The sequence below is a fragment of the Anolis carolinensis genome, chromosome 3 (genome assembly GCF_035594765.1).
Source record: "Anolis carolinensis isolate JA03-04 chromosome 3, rAnoCar3.1.pri, whole genome shotgun sequence".
Classification (NCBI taxonomy): domain Eukaryota; kingdom Metazoa; phylum Chordata; class Lepidosauria; order Squamata; family Dactyloidae; genus Anolis; species Anolis carolinensis.
Window position 1 is genome coordinate 66,450,101 of NC_085843.1, and position 16,332 is coordinate 66,466,432.

General features: G+C 36.2%; 2 long non-coding RNA genes and 2 other non-coding genes across 27 annotated transcripts in view; 3 read left to right on the top strand and 1 right to left on the bottom strand.

Moving 5' to 3' along the window:
- Window positions 1-16,332, top strand: part of LOC103278377 (uncharacterized) — a 526,052-nt gene that overhangs the window by 311,136 nt on the left and 198,584 nt on the right. For 8 of the 22 annotated variants that reach the window (XR_010004183.1, XR_010004170.1, XR_010004173.1 and 5 more), the window contains one exon: window positions 8,594-8,653. The exons of 11 other annotated variants lie outside the window; for them this stretch is intronic. This is a non-coding gene — a long non-coding RNA (uncharacterized LOC103278377). Of the gene's footprint in view, window positions 1-8,593; window positions 8,665-16,332 lie in introns of all 22 variants that reach the window. 3 more of the 22 variants (XR_010004168.1, XR_010004178.1, XR_010004184.1) reach the window with 1 other exon arrangement.
- The window catches only part of LOC134297432 (uncharacterized), a 45,951-nt gene continuing 32,967 nt past the window's right edge, over window positions 3,349-16,332 (bottom strand). The window contains exons 2-3 of one of the 3 annotated variants that reach the window (XR_010004189.1): window positions 8,513-8,595; window positions 3,349-6,116 (exon numbers count right to left, since the gene is read on the bottom strand). This is a non-coding gene — a long non-coding RNA (uncharacterized LOC134297432). Of the gene's footprint in view, window positions 9,648-16,332 lie in introns of those variants that run through there. The other 2 variants (XR_010004191.1, XR_010004190.1) reach the window with 2 other exon arrangements.
- mir99a (microRNA mir-99a) lies at window positions 12,018-12,086 on the top strand. The gene has a single exon (NR_129993.1). It is a non-coding gene; the product is annotated as a microRNA mir-99a (primary transcript).
- On the top strand, window positions 14,266-14,363 carry mirlet7c-1 (microRNA let-7c-1). Its single transcript, NR_129814.1, has one exon. It is a non-coding gene; the product is annotated as a microRNA let-7c-1 (primary transcript).

Here is a 16,332-nt window from a genome sequence, read left to right on the forward strand (position 1 = left end):
AATCCATGGAGTTGATCACCACCAGGCGATGTCCAGTTCTTGACTTTTTGCACTCGTTTGCTGATCATTTCAATTGTTATTTCCATCTGTTCCATTTTGTTCTGTGAGAATTTTCCTTCAAACTCCTTTATCCACCCAGCGTTTTTGTTGTAGTTCTTATTACTTCCCAAAGCTCTTTCCAGAACTTCGTTGTTGCAATTTTCTCTGGCTTTATGGTTACTGTGTCTGCTGTTTGGTTGAGACTCTGGTAGAACCGTCTTTGGTCTGATTGAAACAGTTGATTTTGTCTGTACTGGATGATTCTGGCTTCATATGTTTCAATTTTTCTGGCTGCTGCTGTAATTTGTTCTTTCACGATTTCCAAAGCTGCTTCAATTTTTCTGTTGTTAAGCTAGTACTTTCTGATCAGGTATTGCTTGATTTTGTCATTCTTCAGTTTCTTCTCTTTCTTATATTTGAGGTTACTTGCATCTGATCTAAGATTTTTGATTTTCAACTCTAGCCTGACCTTCCACTTTGGTTTTCCAGTCAATTTTCTTTGGGGCTACCTTCGTTGTAGGAGCCCAAGCTCTTCTGTTACTATCACTGCTGTACTGTAGGCGTACTGGTTTGTTTGTTCAATTGATGTTATTTGGACTGTGGAAAGTACTATATTCACATCTTTCATGAGAGGCACCAGGTGTCTCTTGGGCACTGTTTTTAAAGTTGGGAGCCACTTTCTTATTGCATTTGCTGCAGCATGAGCCATGATCTTATCCTTGAGCTCTTGTTGTCTTGCTGTCAAGGTTCCTGGTGGTTCAACAGGTGTTTCAAGTGCTGGTTTTTCAAATTCTTGCAAAAGCTAAAATAATAATAATAATTATTATTATTATTATTATTATTATTATTATTATTATTAATAATAATAATAATAATAATAATTATTATTATTATTCCAGTTTGATTCCACCATAATTCTCATGATCCAGTCCTGTTGGATTATGGGATGGGATATTTCAAATTTGACTGGATATTTAGAATTCTCTTCTAAGGAACTTCCATGAACTACAGTACTAGGTTTCTCTAGTAAGGATTTCTAAGTTTTTCATTGAACTCAATATGTTGAAATTCTGTAGGACAGAGCTTTAAAATGTGTTGCTTAAACTGAAATAGAAAATTTCCATGAGAGAAATGGAAAAATAATGGATCCTTGGTGTCTGCTGGGAGTTAGTTCTAGTACTTACACTCCAGGGATACCAAAATGTGTGGATGTTAAACTCCCATTATATACAACAACCATGGCAAAAATCAATAATTACTTTTTGGGATTTTTTTTAAATTCAAGCTATTAATAGCTGAATCCATGAATACAGAATCTGCAGATGTGGACAGTAGACTGTAAGCAATTATCACTACTCCTCTCACAGCCACTTCTATTTTTCAGTCTTCTCCAGTGTCAGGGAAGGTGTGATGAACAACAGGAAAAGGGGACATACATGAAAATCACCTTCTATACATTGAGTCCACAGACTCAAAGGGCCTTCAGTTCACAATGAAGTTCTATGAGATCAAAAATATTGTTTGCAAAAAGTATCTTACTGAAAGAAGGCTTTTTTTCTTTATTCTTTCAAATATGCTTTTGTTGCTTCAGTTTTCATTGTGAACCATTATATGATTAAAAAAAAAACAAAGCAGTATAAAAATGTTCCAAATGTTTTTCAAAGTCATCATCCATGCTTTAATACAGATATGGAAAATATGTGTTGCTAACAAATATGATTGGGTTTTTTTCTTCTACGTATTTTTATATTGATCACACTCATTTATTTCGTAACCAGACAGCAGGATCAAGATCATGTATTGCTTTCAATATAATTTGAAAGTATAGTGGTCAACCAAATGTGTTTTGCATTATTTTATTAGTTTCATTAGGCGTTTTTAAACTGCAGTTCATTTTGTAATGTAAATCAGGGGTAACCAGTCTTGTGTACACCATATATGTTGGGATTACCATAATCAACCAGCATGCCAAATGGCCAGGGATTGAACTGAAGTTTAAAATATTACCAGGTTATCATTCTCTGATCTAAACTACTTTGGAAGCATCCAACAGTAATTTCTATTATCCTGCACACGTTCAATGTTTAAATTATTATTGTGCCCTTGTGTCTTTCCAACTGGTTACAAATCCAAAAACATCCCATCTGGTTCATTACTAAGACACATTGAATAAACTCGATTTGAAATCAGCTTCTCCTTGTAGAGATCATGGAATGTTTACTATGATATATAAACAAAACAGTCTGTGGACAGAGATGCCACTAAAAATAATCAAATACACGTTGTCTAGTTTGTGTTTTCTTTTCTGAAGAGCATATTGAAGGGCCATTCAGCAAAAAAAAAAAAAAAAACCCCAACAACAACAATGGAAAGTCTCTTGCTGTTTGGTGACTGATAGTATTATGAATTCAAAACAGGAAATAAATAACCGTTTTGACAGTTTTAAAACTGTACAGACATTTGGAAATATTGCTAAGGAAAATACCAACTGTATGAGAACAGCCTAAAAATACTTCTTGCATATGAACACACATACAGGTGCAGTAGTTGTGGTTCCAGGGCTAAGATGGAGCTCTGTTTTGAGTCTTTGGTAAAAGAAAACATCAGCTCACCAAATGTTCCAGGAAGCCATAACTGAGTTCAGAAAAGCCCTACAAACATGGCTGTGTGCCCAGGCTTTTAATCAATAAATGGTGAAGATGACACGGACTGAACTATGGACAAAGCATGAGGAAGAACGGAACTGATTTTATGTTTGAAATGTATATTTTTAATTCATAATGTATTTTAATAGTTTTAACTGTCTTATGTGCAGTTTTATATTGGTTTGTATGGGCATCTAATTGTTGCCACTGTTGTAAGCCGCCCTGAGTCCCTTCGGGTGAGAAGGGCGGGATATAAATGTGAGAAATAAATAAATAAATAAATAAATTGTATACAACAATCAGTTTAAATCTTAAAACTTGTTCACTGGTCTACTTAAAGATTCACTTAAAGAGCATTTACAGCGCAAACATAAATAAGAAATTGTGCCTATTTTCCAGTCAGTAGCCAAAAATCAATGTTGGAGATTTTCTTGTCTTTGAGCCCCTTGGTTTAGGGAAAGCAAGGGGGTTGGAAAAGCCAATTCTACATTTTTTCTGGGGGGGGTTTCAGTATTTTTGTTCAGTTTTTGGATATATGTTTTCGGCTGGAAAAATGGTTTCTAATAAAGATGGAGAATTTGAGGGCTAAAACAAGCTTGGAGAATTTGAGACCATTGAGGTTGCAGGAGGGAATTGACCACAAACAGTTCCCAAGGACCACATATAATAATAATAAAAAAAACTTTATTTATTAACTTTATTTATCAGGGTGGATTCCAACAAACAAAAATGGCAAACATTCAGTGCCTCAGTACAACAGCAAATACAAACATAATAGTCCAAAGTAACTCCACATATGAAAACAATTTGTAACATGACATCTATAAATTAAATAAAATGCAACCTATCAAATATTATATCTAGCATAAAAACTAAACATAAAACATCTGCAGTAATTTCTAGAAGCTAGCAAAAGTTCACTAAGATATGTGAGTTGATTATGTGCCCAGTGATGTTAACTGGGCTAACATGATCTGACCAAGCCCAAATATAATAGTAATTTTCAGTCAGAGGTCTAGTAGCAAAAATAATTTTTCAAAATTTTTTTTAGGAGAGAAGGGAGGGGGCAGCTTTATTTCTTTAAAGAGAGAGTTCCAGAGGTGGGGAACGATCACAGGAAAGGCCCTCTCTCTCATTCCCACCAGACATGCTTGAGATGGGGGTGGGACCAAGAGTAGGACCTCCTGTGCTGACTGTAGAGCCCAAGTTGATTTATAGAGGAGATGCAATTAGTGAAATTGCCAGACCGGAACCATTTAGGGCTTTAAAGGTAATAACCAGCACTTTGTATTTAATCTGGAAGCAGACCAGTACTCATTGACATATTCACTAACCCTGGCTATAGATAAAAGACATATGAATTTAAAAAGCTTAAAGTTAAATGTAATGCAGAAAATATTATTTCCTACTTGAACTATGGTAAGATATAGTATTACCCACAAATACATTACTGGTGTAACATAAAAGCTACTAAATTGAAAATAATAGATAAAGATATACTAATGCTGGACAATAAATAAACACGTCATTGTTCTACATGGTCAACATGAAGATATCTGCCTTTTGTAATATGTAAACCTGGAAACAACAAGATTCTATATTTGTTTTTTCTTTTTAAAACAACATCATCATCTTAATAAATAACAAACTGTCTTATAGATCAAGAAATTGTGTGATTTTAGAATAAGAAATGAGTTATACGTTTTTGGAAGGGAGATTTAAATCTTGAAACAAAGCTTAGAAAACAAGGATAAGGTTCACTCTGTGGAAACATGTATTTGCTTTTAAGATCGCAGAAATATTTTAATCTTGTTAAATCTTGTTGCTAGTGATAGGTCTGTAGACAAGTATAATTTTTACCCATGTATAATCAGAATCTAATAGACAGAGAAGTTAGAAGGTAGCTGGAAAACATCTTACAACATCATCACATAGATGGATTTCTCAGTGTCTGCGCTGCTGGCACACTGCCTGCATACTGCTGGCACAGAGTCTGCCAGAGCCCAATGATGCAGGGCTACTTCTATTGAGGCTTTGTTGGACTTCATACTGGCAATGCAAAGACACAGAGCCCTGAGGGTGTACATCCCACTCCTCATAGAAGAAGCTGGGGAGAACATGGGAGGAAGCCGGGGACAGCATGAAAACATCATGAGATGGGATCCCACAACCACTGACTATAACAGGACAAAGCTTTATGCTGTCCCATGGTTTCCTGCTCTGTCTTCTGGCTTATTGACCTCCATGTGATGAGGTCCTTACTTGTATTATGTAATACATCCTTCTTTGGAGGCTTTTAAGCAGAGGCTGGATGGCCACCTGTCGGGGGTCCTTTGAATGAGATTTTCCTGCTTCTTGCAGGGGGTTGGACTGGATGGCCCGCGAAGTCTCTTCCAACTCTAAGATTCTATGATTCTATGATTCTAATGAGAAGGGAAACATCTAAGAAATGCTACAATTGTTCAAGGAAAAACTGCTTTCAGGCAGAAAATGTGCATTATAACTATGAGTATTTCAGTTCTATATGCATTTAGGTGTGTGGTGCCATACATTTTCTGAGACAGCTTATTTTTAAAACTTTTTAATTGCTACATTTAAGAATATCCTATCATAACTACTTTATTTTCAACTTTTTCCCCCACCATCCCCTTACAAGAAGACAGAGTTAGCTGTGGAAGTGAACAAGTTTCCCAAGCATAAGATTCACTTTGGACAACTCTTCACATTCCCAGTCATCATTACATTTTAGGCAGCACAATTCTGTCTCTGGTTGATGGGCAGACAAAGTGGGTAGCTTGACAGGTAGACATTACCATGACTCCCAGATTTCAAAGGTGATGTATTTTGTCGGCTAATTCAGTAAAGAACTTTTAGTATAAGCTACACAATAGCTGTCTTCACCATATCAGCAGAATGGTTTATAGGAATGCTCTCCACATTTGGCCAGAAAAAAATATTATGTGGCCTTATGGATGAGATTTTGCAATTGTGTCAACAGAGAGTTAGAAAGCAGCACTCCCACCCGATTTCTTTTCCTTTGTTTCTTGCATGGTTCAGAAAATGGTGGATCTTAATACTTGACTTTAACCAGATTTGACAAACAATTGAGCCTTGAAGCAAACTTTCTCTTCTTTCTTTCTTTCTTTCTTTCTTTCTTTCTTTCTTTCTTTCTTTCTTTCTTTCTTTCTTTCTTTCTTTCTTTCTTTCTTTCCTTCCTTCCTTCCTTCCTTCCTTCCTTCCTTCCTTCCTTCCTTCCTTCCTTCCTTCCTTCCTTCCTTCCTCCCTCCCTCCCTCCCTCCCTCCTTTCTTTCTTTCTTTCTTTCTTTCTTTCTTTCTTTCTTTCTTTCTTTCTTTCTTTCTTTCTTTCTTTCTTTCGCAGACTCCCAAGAGGTTGCCCCTTTCATGCCTGATACAGTTGGTTGCTTATGTTTCCTAAAAGACAAGAGGAAAATAGAAGAAACCCTAAACAGAATATGAAAGGTTTATTAATCACATTTGGAAAGGACAGGTTCTAGTGAGGGTGGCAGTTTGGTTTCCATATAGCACAGGGGCTTTTTGGTAGTATGACAACCATTCTGAGTGAAGAATAAAAGTTTCTAGTGCTTTAATGAAAAGGTATATGAGCCAAGCAGTGGCACTGAATATGAAATCATTACAAGATGAGTGTAACCAACTAGCATACTGCCTTTCCCCCCTTTTGCTTAAGCAGGTTTGTGCAATCTTCATTTATAAAATCAGCACAGGAACTCTAGACTTTATTTTTAAAAATTGCCCTGGTTTCTCCTACTTCTGGTTCTACACAGTTGCCCCATATATTGGTACAGGCTTTATGCATTAATATGTACCCAAAAAGCTAATACAGATACTGATTCTTTCCCTGGAAGTAGAAAGCTAGGAAGATATCACATCAGTTTTTGGAAACAAATTCAGTTAATTTGTTCACAAACATTAATAAGCATCTGGCAAGTTGGACAACTGGGAGCAATAAAGATTACCTTAAGACTTCTAAGGACATAACTTAAGATGAAGTGACTGATTCATACAACAAAATTGTGATTTAAATAACGATATGATGCAATGGGTGATATGATCTTTGAAAGTATAGCATATGATTGGTTTCTTTTGCATGTTTTTACTTTCTTCCTTTGTAAGCTGAAATCCCTGTGTATTCACCTTAGCATACTTGACTGACATAATGCTTAAAATTTTTTTTTTCTTACTGTCATGTCTGAGTACTTCTAAAAATACAAAAGTACGCAGAATTTATGAACTGTGAACCATATTTATTCTTAGCAAAGTGCCAAAGTAGCGCAAAGACCTCTTGTCTTACATGCGTTCATTATAAACTTTAGCTGTCTGTATGACATTTGTTATATGTGCTGGCTACTAAAGAATGCAAGTTAATTTTCATAGACAGTTGTTTATGCTTTATGAAAGAAATTGAACGGTTCATTTTCCCAATCTGTACTCAAAAATGAAAGTATAAGCCCATTGGTGGACCTAAAAGTTTCTCACATAATTAGAACTTTTCCGTTAGTAACAGTGTCTATTTTGGTAAAGAGGTGCGTGTCCAAGAATAGTTAGGAACAGAAATGTGAGCAACACAACACATCCAATGTTTGTTTACAAAGAGACTATGTAAAGTTACAGCTCAAATTACAGCTCACATTCAGCAAACCAGTTTCCTTTAAATTATTATGTCACTATGTGACCTAAATATTTGTAGTCAAAATTCATTTTGGTTTCTGAAATCAATACGATATTTCTGTAAGCTTTTTATACTCAAGAGACTTGTTTGTTTTTAAGTAAAGAGCTTCAATCTGCCTTCATGATGCAAAATATATACAGTAGAGTCTCACTTATCCAACACTCGCTTATCCAACGTTCTGGATTATCCAACGCATTTTTGTAGTCGATGTTTTCAATAAATCGTGATATTTTGGTGCTAAATTCATAAATACAGTTATTACTACATAGCATTATTTCATATTTAATTACTTTTTCTGTCAAATTTGTTGTATAACATGATGTTTTGGTGCTTAATTTGTAAAATCATAACCTAATTTGATGTTTAATAGACTTTTCCTTAATCCCTCCTTATTATCCAACATATCTGCTTATCCAACGTTCTTCTGGCCAGTTTATGTTGGATAAATGAGACTCTACTGTACTAATATGAAATATATACTGATTATTCAAATTATTGGTGTGAAAATGATGGTTGTTTTACAGGCAATATGTGCCAAGTAGAAAAATATTTCCTAATAAAGTAGCAAATATAGATCCCAATGTACTGTTTTGAACTTTGATTTCTTTTTGTTCTTTGCAAAGAACTGTGGGTAGCTTTCAAGTGAAAATCATTCACATTTGACTAATATACATCTTTAACATGGATTTGTACTAAATCAATATATGGTTTTATTCTGGATTATACTTCTTAATAGTTATGGTAGAGTAATTGCATATTTAAATTAAAACAAATATGGCAATAGTTTGTGTTCCTGTAATGGAAAGGCAGTTGTTTCATAGGCTAAGGAATAACACTCTTTGTAGACAGATAAATCAACCAATTAAGATGGTTTATAGTTTCAGGCATAATCACAGACACCTCCCTGAATATAATTTGCATAAGGCTACATTATTACTATCATTCCAAAGTAGCACATCTTTCCATTTTATTACAAATGCAGAAATTAATGTTATGTTCCTCTTTAATGCTTTGTTTTAAAATACAAGTTTTGTTCAGATTGCCAGTTTATTAAACTGTCCTACAAAAGAGCTCGAGGGCCATCAGACTTATGATGACAGTTTAGTTTATTTATACTTACATGATAATGCTATAACAAGCTGATCTCCAGAATCTCATGTTGTACACTATTTTGATCCTGATTTTTGTAATATTGTTGCAGTGCTACAAAAAAATTACAAAAAAAAAATGAAGAATGTGCCCCTGGAAAATCTGAATGAAGGTAACAAAATAGTGAGTTCATATATTAAAATATTTTAGTCACAACTCTTTGAATTCAATATATTTGATACAGATATTGATATTGGATGCATATATTATAGTAGAAATGCAGATGTTGGTAGTTTTAATTGATTTGATGATTTAACTGACCTCATTTCATTTCATTTATGTCTGAAGGCAAGATTTACATTAAAATTGCACTCATAAAGTAATGAAGGAAACTTTAAACAGTATACTTTTAGAACAAGTACAACATTTTGCAAAGTTCACAACATGTTTTCTATCAATCATGGCATGTTAAGTGAATGTTTGTTGAAACATTCAGCTGTATGACTCACCTATATATGTGTTACAATCTTAAAAGCAGTTATAATCTGTAAAGGCATCACAGAATATCCATAATCCAAAAGTTTGTTAGAAGGGCATTTCTAGGAGTAAGATCCAGGTCAAGCCCCATCTAGAGTAAATGTATTAAATCAACTGATAAATTATAAGGCAATATGTATATAAATTTTCTCAATTCAATAAGTTTCCTTTAGTTTACTGTGGCAGCTAGATTTAGGCCTAAAATGCAGAACAAAAATATACTTCTCCAAACCTTTTGCACAAGCAGTGGACGATTTTCTTATCCAACTGAAAAAATGTGCCTGATCCATAATATCAACACTAAAAATGTCATTTTTTACTCATAAAACAATGCTATGACTGATTAATATCTGTAAAATTGGAATGCTATAAATGAGTGAAGGATATTGGTTTAGATCTATTTGATTCAAATGATATGACACCTTTGTGTTGAAATAGCTCTTAACTTATAATTATAATATGTATGTCTTACAGACCAGTATTTAAGTTTCTACAAAGAAGACTGATCATTCATTGCTTACAGAAATCTGGAAAAGATCTGTCGTTATCTTTTTTAGAATTCTATTAAACAGTTTGGGTTTTTTTGAGAAGCACTCTACCTTGCTTCTCTCCCCCTCCCCTTGTCCTAGCTCCGCTCATGATTGGTGAGCCGGGAGCAACTCTTTCCTTCCTCCTCCCCTTTCCCTCATGAGAAGGAGGCAGCCAGTGTGTGCACATGCATTCCTCCCCTCAATCCCAAGTGCATATGTACCTCCCAGAAGGGCCAAGTCTCCTGGCCACCTTTGAGCCTCCAAACAGAACTCCTGTATCATCAAAGAAGCCTGTCTTCTTCCAGCATGTATATGCTCCTTTTCTCCCTTCATGCTTCAAATGCCACTCATGAGCGGGTGGAGCCAGAAGAGCCCTCCTGCTGAGGCATGCCTGGAACAGTAGTTTTGCAATGCTTCTCAAACTGCAGCCTAATCACTGCATACTTCTGGCTCGCTTCTCACCTATGTTACTTACTGTGTTTCCTTGGATGAATCTAGGCACCCGAGTTTGGGGAAGGGATGCATTTGCACACACTGTCTGCCTCCCCCTTGTGAGGGAAAGAAGAGGAGGAAGGAAGGAAATTGCTCCCGGCTCGCCAATCATGAGTGGAGCTAGGACAAGGGGAGGGAGAGAAAAGCAAGGTAGAGTAGGTTCATCCACCACCACCATTATCTTATCTGATCTTTTAGGTAAATAACGTAAAAATTGGTGTGGTTATTTTTTTTGGGGGGGGGCTGGAACAGATTGATACCATTTCAATTCATTTCAGTGGGGAAATTTGATTTGACATACAAGTAAACTGAATTATGAGTTTGGTCACAGAATCAATTAAACTCATACGTGAAGGTATTACTGTGTATGATTATGCAACAGGTCTCCCAGATAACTCTTTTATCTGCTACAAGTAGATTTTCAACAATCATCCTCTGTATAATCCAAATAGGATTCCTATCATTTCTGTAATGTGAATATCAAAATTGTTGTTTCTCTATACTTATGTATAGCAATGGTTTGATTTATTTACATGTTGTTTAGTTGAAAAATTATGCCACTTTTTCCCATATAATTTTTATTATAAATATATGCGGAATTGGGAGGGATACAAAAATGGATATAGAACAGGGACATTTTAAACATCTTACATCTTTACTGTTGCTGTCTAAATTTCTATGATGTTAAAAAAGAAAAGAGGAAAAAAGAACATTTCTTTTCTAATCTAAAACAGAAGGATAGAAACACTGTGTACAGTGTTTTGAAAAAAGAGATAGAAAACTTGAGAAATGAAAAATAGAAAGTCCTAACTAACACTTCCTATGCTGTTTCTGCTGCCCTCTTCAGAAAAATCTATTGCTGACAAACTCGAGAAATAAAAAGAACACACAACAGGAATTGATTAAACTAAGGGCAACTTTTATTGAATAGTTACCTATTTATATTGTTTCTTGATGATAATCGAACTATTTGGGGAGCGATCTGATACGGGAGCAGTTGAGGCAGTCTGTCATCCCTGACTTGAGCCCCCATCCTCCCCTTGGGCATTACACCAAAACCTCTAAGAGTAAGCAATAATTTACATAGTTTCTCAAAGGCCAATTCTTATCCTCGAAGGCTAATAAAGGGGTGTAAGCCCCCCCCCAATCACTTTGACTTCTAACTAGAGCTAAAACCCCAGAGACCAGCCCCAAGGACAGGATATTAATTCCCCACCTCCCAGATCGTTTGACCCACAAGCAGGATCCAAAATTCCTGTCCAACACCAAATCATGAATGAAATTCAAAGAGGGAGATGGAGAGTGCACGGTTGACTCAAATCACCTACTGAGGCCACACCCCCTCCTTCCATAGACACATGTCAAAATCTTACTAGTCTCCTCTGAATGTCAACAACTCCATCTATCCCACCTCCACTGCCTTATGGTGTTGTAAATGTGCTTCTTTTTGTAATAAAACCTTTTCCCACTGATAGATTAATTTTCCAGGATCCCTTGGATATCATTGGGGATTCTGTCATTCTTGTCACTGACTTCTCTGTGTTTTTTTTTCTTTCCTTGTTATAACTATATCCCCATACTACTAATTTTGTTTTGGTGCTATAGAAAACCCAATATTTTCATTTTCTTTTCATATTTTAAATAGTCAGTAAAAGGCTTCCATTCTTCTTCAAATTTGGAAGGGTTTGGTGATTGTATAAACCTAGTCAATTTGTCCATCTCTAATTATCACAGTATTAGATTTCTTCTTCAAATTTGAGAAGGTCTGATGGTTGAGTGGGCTTGATCAGGTTATCCATTTCTGCCAGATCCATCCTTTTTGTAATCCATGAATCTTGATTGGGAATTTCCTCTTCAGTAATTGCAAATAATGAAATGCTCTTCTCTTGTTTGACGAGTCCACTCCATTTATATTTAAAGAAGGTATTCTCAAGGTCCTCGCTCTTGAAATAGATGATGCCACTTTTGTTGCCAATTGGCATAAACCCGTAGATCCGATCTTGTGGTGAAGTATAATGCACAAGCTCGCTTCTATGGGTCTGTGTCCCTATGGTAATCTGACCAAAGTGTGTACAGCAAGTTTTTTTAGACTAACTATTTTCAAGTTCTCTTACATCCCCATATTTTAGTGGTTTTAAAATCATTAGCATCATGTATGTCTAGTGGACATTTTTATATTAATTGTATTTGTCTGTTCAGTTTTTTAAAAAAAGCACAATATAGCTTGTTTATGTTTTGTGTCACAATACTTTTCCATACTTCAGAAATAAAAAGAAATTTAGAAGCAGTAGCTGTAATCTGCCAAAAGATAACTGCACAGATAATTTGACTTTCCTGTTATCAACTATGGAATTTAATGTCCATGATAATTCCATGACTGGCAACAGGGAACTAAATGTGTCTCTGGAATATGGCTCTTGTCCACAATCTTGAATATATATATATATATATATATATATACACACACAAATTCTTAAACACCAACACACAGAAGGAATGTCATTTCCCATCATATGGAAAAAGAAAGATATGCATCACATTTATGTGCCCCAACAAGCAAATCCACTTAAGTGTTTTTAAAATACAAGTATTGTTTACCCTCCACATTTGCAGGTTTGACATTTGCGATTTGATTATTCATAGATTTGTGCAATTTTTTGTACAAATCTTTAGGTAGTCCCGTGTGACTCTGGGGTCAACTCTGACATAAAGTACCCATAAAGTGCCCATAAAGTTATCCTAAGATATTCCTAGAGAGGACATTTCTCTGGGGATTTGTAGGTCCTCCAGCATAATGTTGTGTTTCTTTAGAATCACACTGATGAACCTGAGGATTCCTAGAGAGTTGTTCTCCCAGAGAAAAAAAATGCCAGTAGTGCTTTTAATTGGCATTTTTTCTACTTTTTGAGCCCTTAGCCTCAACAAATGTAGAGGGCTAACTGTATTTATAAAAGCATGTGAATTGATTCCAGGGAAATACATGGCTGAGACCTTTGTGCATATTGCATCTCATTCGGGAGCCTGGGAAGCTGTGTCATTTCAAACCAAGTCAGACTTACCTGGTACCACCTACTTGGACATGTAGCAGATATTTCATGTCTTGGTCTGTAGTTGATCTTCTTTTTAAAAAATGAAATGAATGATCAGCATGCTAAATAGGCACTCAGTCATTCTGCTATTGATCCTGAAATCCTCTAACTGTTTTGGTATGCATTATGGAGATATGGATGCACTTCTTTTATGTGTAATGTGAAGTGGCCTTACAATTTTGACAGAAATGTAATTTATATGTGCCTCTGCTTAAATCAGAGGTATGCAAAGTGAAGTCCCCAGACCCATTTTGTGGTCTCTAGGGTCTCATAGCTAATTGATTAGCTTCAGTGTACTCCAAAAGTACTTCTAAGGGGTCTGGAGGACATTTTAACCACATTTGGAGGCACCTAGGGGTCAAAAATATTTCTATTAAAATAATTTGTCCTCAAATGGTATCTAGCTAGCATTTCCACAACATTGGTGTATTGGGAGGAAAGGGGAAGATCAATTTAGATCTGAGAGAAGTTTGCTTTCCAACAAGACGTGAACAAAAATAAACTTCTTCTCATTTCCTATTGCTTAAAAAAATGCATTTCCTGGGCCTATAATGGCCCAGACATCCCTCAAAGCAAACCTTTTTAGGCGGGGGATTCTTTTTATTGTTTTATTTACAAAAGTATGTGTGATGGAGTGAGGTACTCAAAGATCTCCCAGGATAGAAAAGCAATCTTTAAGCCTTCCACAGTTGCCCTCCCCTAATTTAACTGTACACAGCTAAAAATGTCTTTTCACTTTAGCATACTCTCAAACATTACTGTTTGAAGACTTTGGCCTTTAATTGTTTTATCTAATTTGTACACATGGTATATTTGGCATAATTTTAAATTGTCTTGTTTTAAGTGATAAATGAGTCAATATCTTTTTGGCATTTTAAACTATTGTTATAGTTAATTCTTATTTTAATTTTGTTGCATGCTGCTCTATAGATATAGATATAAAGGAGGATATGAATATTTTAATCAATAAATAAATGTCCTCATTACCTAAGAAAGGCTCAATTGTTTTCTGGAACATACTAAAGAGTCCTCACTAATCCTTTTATGTTCTTACCACACATAATGGAATCTAATGAATGGTAAGTTTCTGCCATATTACAAAGGGATCAGAAGATAAGAAGAAGACTTTGCAAACTGTGTGCATCCGGGTTGAGGTAGTAGGTTGTATGGTTTAGAGTTACACCCTGGGAGTTAACTGTACAACCTTCTAGCTTTCCTTGGAGCACACTTGAACCATCGAGGAATTCATCATCTGTTTAATCCAATACAATAAATTCTGTGTTGTGATAAATATTAATCTGAAGCTTTATTGTTTTCTTTTACTTTAAAGTTAATATTTCCATATTTTGTATCTTCAATACTTCAAAAACTTTTTAATGGATAGTGTATCTGTCTGAACAAAAGAAAGCTAATATAGCATAACATCAGAATTTAAATCCCAGAACTATGTTAACAAAAATCAGAGTTTGCTCGCATAGGTTGACAGGTGACCTTCTAGTTTTCTAGGAGTCATTCCTACAGGGACATTTCTTATAAGAATATTCAAATGACCCAATGATTTGGGGTTCCAACGGAGGTCATTCAAGAGTGTCAATTCCCTGCCATACTGTGGTCTGCAGTCATGACTGCAAGTCTTTGCAATATAATTGGCCTTGAAAGACCTATGCAATAAGAACCTTAGTATGCATGATTTATTGTTTTAGATATTCCCACAGCCACCTGGGAATTGCTGATGGGAACAAGGGAGATGCACTAGGTGGAAGAACATTTGAAAGCTGTCTAAATTGTTCTTCATGTGATACATCCTGGAGCCAACCTATCTCACTAAGATGTATATTATATATTGTTTATGCGGCAGTATATGTGTTCTTTTCTTCAGTTGCATATCAAAAAAGGAGGAAATTCCCTTCTGAGATTATTGTTTTTGGTATGCAAAATTTAATTTGATTGCTTGAGGAAAAATATTTAGTCTACCATTTCCCATGTGAAGTAATACAGTCCAGAAACAGACTGCATCACATGTCGCTTCTGTTTTGCATCTGTATCTCTCAGGAAAGGTTTCTTAGCAATTCCATGGCTAAGTACTGAACTTACTATCTTATCGGAACCGAGTACTGAACTTACTATGTCCAGATTCACCTGGCTTCTGGTGAGGAAAGAGAGGGCAGAGGGGTGAATCTGTTGCCCCATGTGCAGTTCCTTCTCACAACGCTTTCCCCATAACATGTGGGAAGTTTTGCCCTTGCTTCCCCTTTTTGCCAGGGAATTATCTGGTGATGCTTTTACCCTGGTTGGGGGATGAAACCACTGGCAACGTTATCTGATGACTGCCATGGGGCTCCGGCCCTCAAGGAGGCTCTAAGCATCCTAGGACGCTTAGTTTGAGCCACATGATAAGAAGAAAGTTACCAAGGATTTGCTTCCTTTTCTCAATTTTTAACAATTCAAGTTTGTCAACCATCACATATGGCATAATTTTCAACTTTTGGTACTGCCAGAACTGATTACTTAGTAGAACCATGTGCTAGTAGACTGTATGCTAGTTGTTGTTCCCAAACATATCACATTATCATGGTTACCCTATTGAGTGTGTTTCATGCTATTAGGCCAAAACAAAGCCCTGCTCAAATATAAAAGAGACAAACTAGGAAAGATTAAATGTCCGTCTTGATTGGTTTAATGTGGTTTCTAGCACTAACTATAGTAGATGCTGGATGGCGAATCAGTGCTTACATAAACCCAGCAGATTCAATGCATCAATACGGGATAATTGATCTCTGAGGGCGGCTCCCACTGCGAACATTTCTGGTATTGAAAGTGTCGGCCTTGTGTGGGATTCACAGGAGAGTATAGCCGTTCTACTGGTGTACCGTGTGCCTAATGCACCAGTGGACAGCCTATCACAGCTGCTGGAGGTTGTGTCGGAGTGGGCCTTGAGGTTCCCCAGGCTTATCATTTTGGGGGATTTCAATGTCCACACTGATGCAGGCTCCTTTTCCTCAGCAGCCGAAGACCTGGTGTTGACCATGGCTCTCACTTTATAGTACGGGGCCTACACATCAGGCTGGTCACACACTGGATTTGATCTTCGGAGTTGGAATCCAAGTGACACTAACCTCCGTTCTGGAGGTTCCATGGTCGGACCACTGCGCCCTAGGAATCTGTATAGAGCATACCACCTCACCCAGTCTGGGCGCCGAACC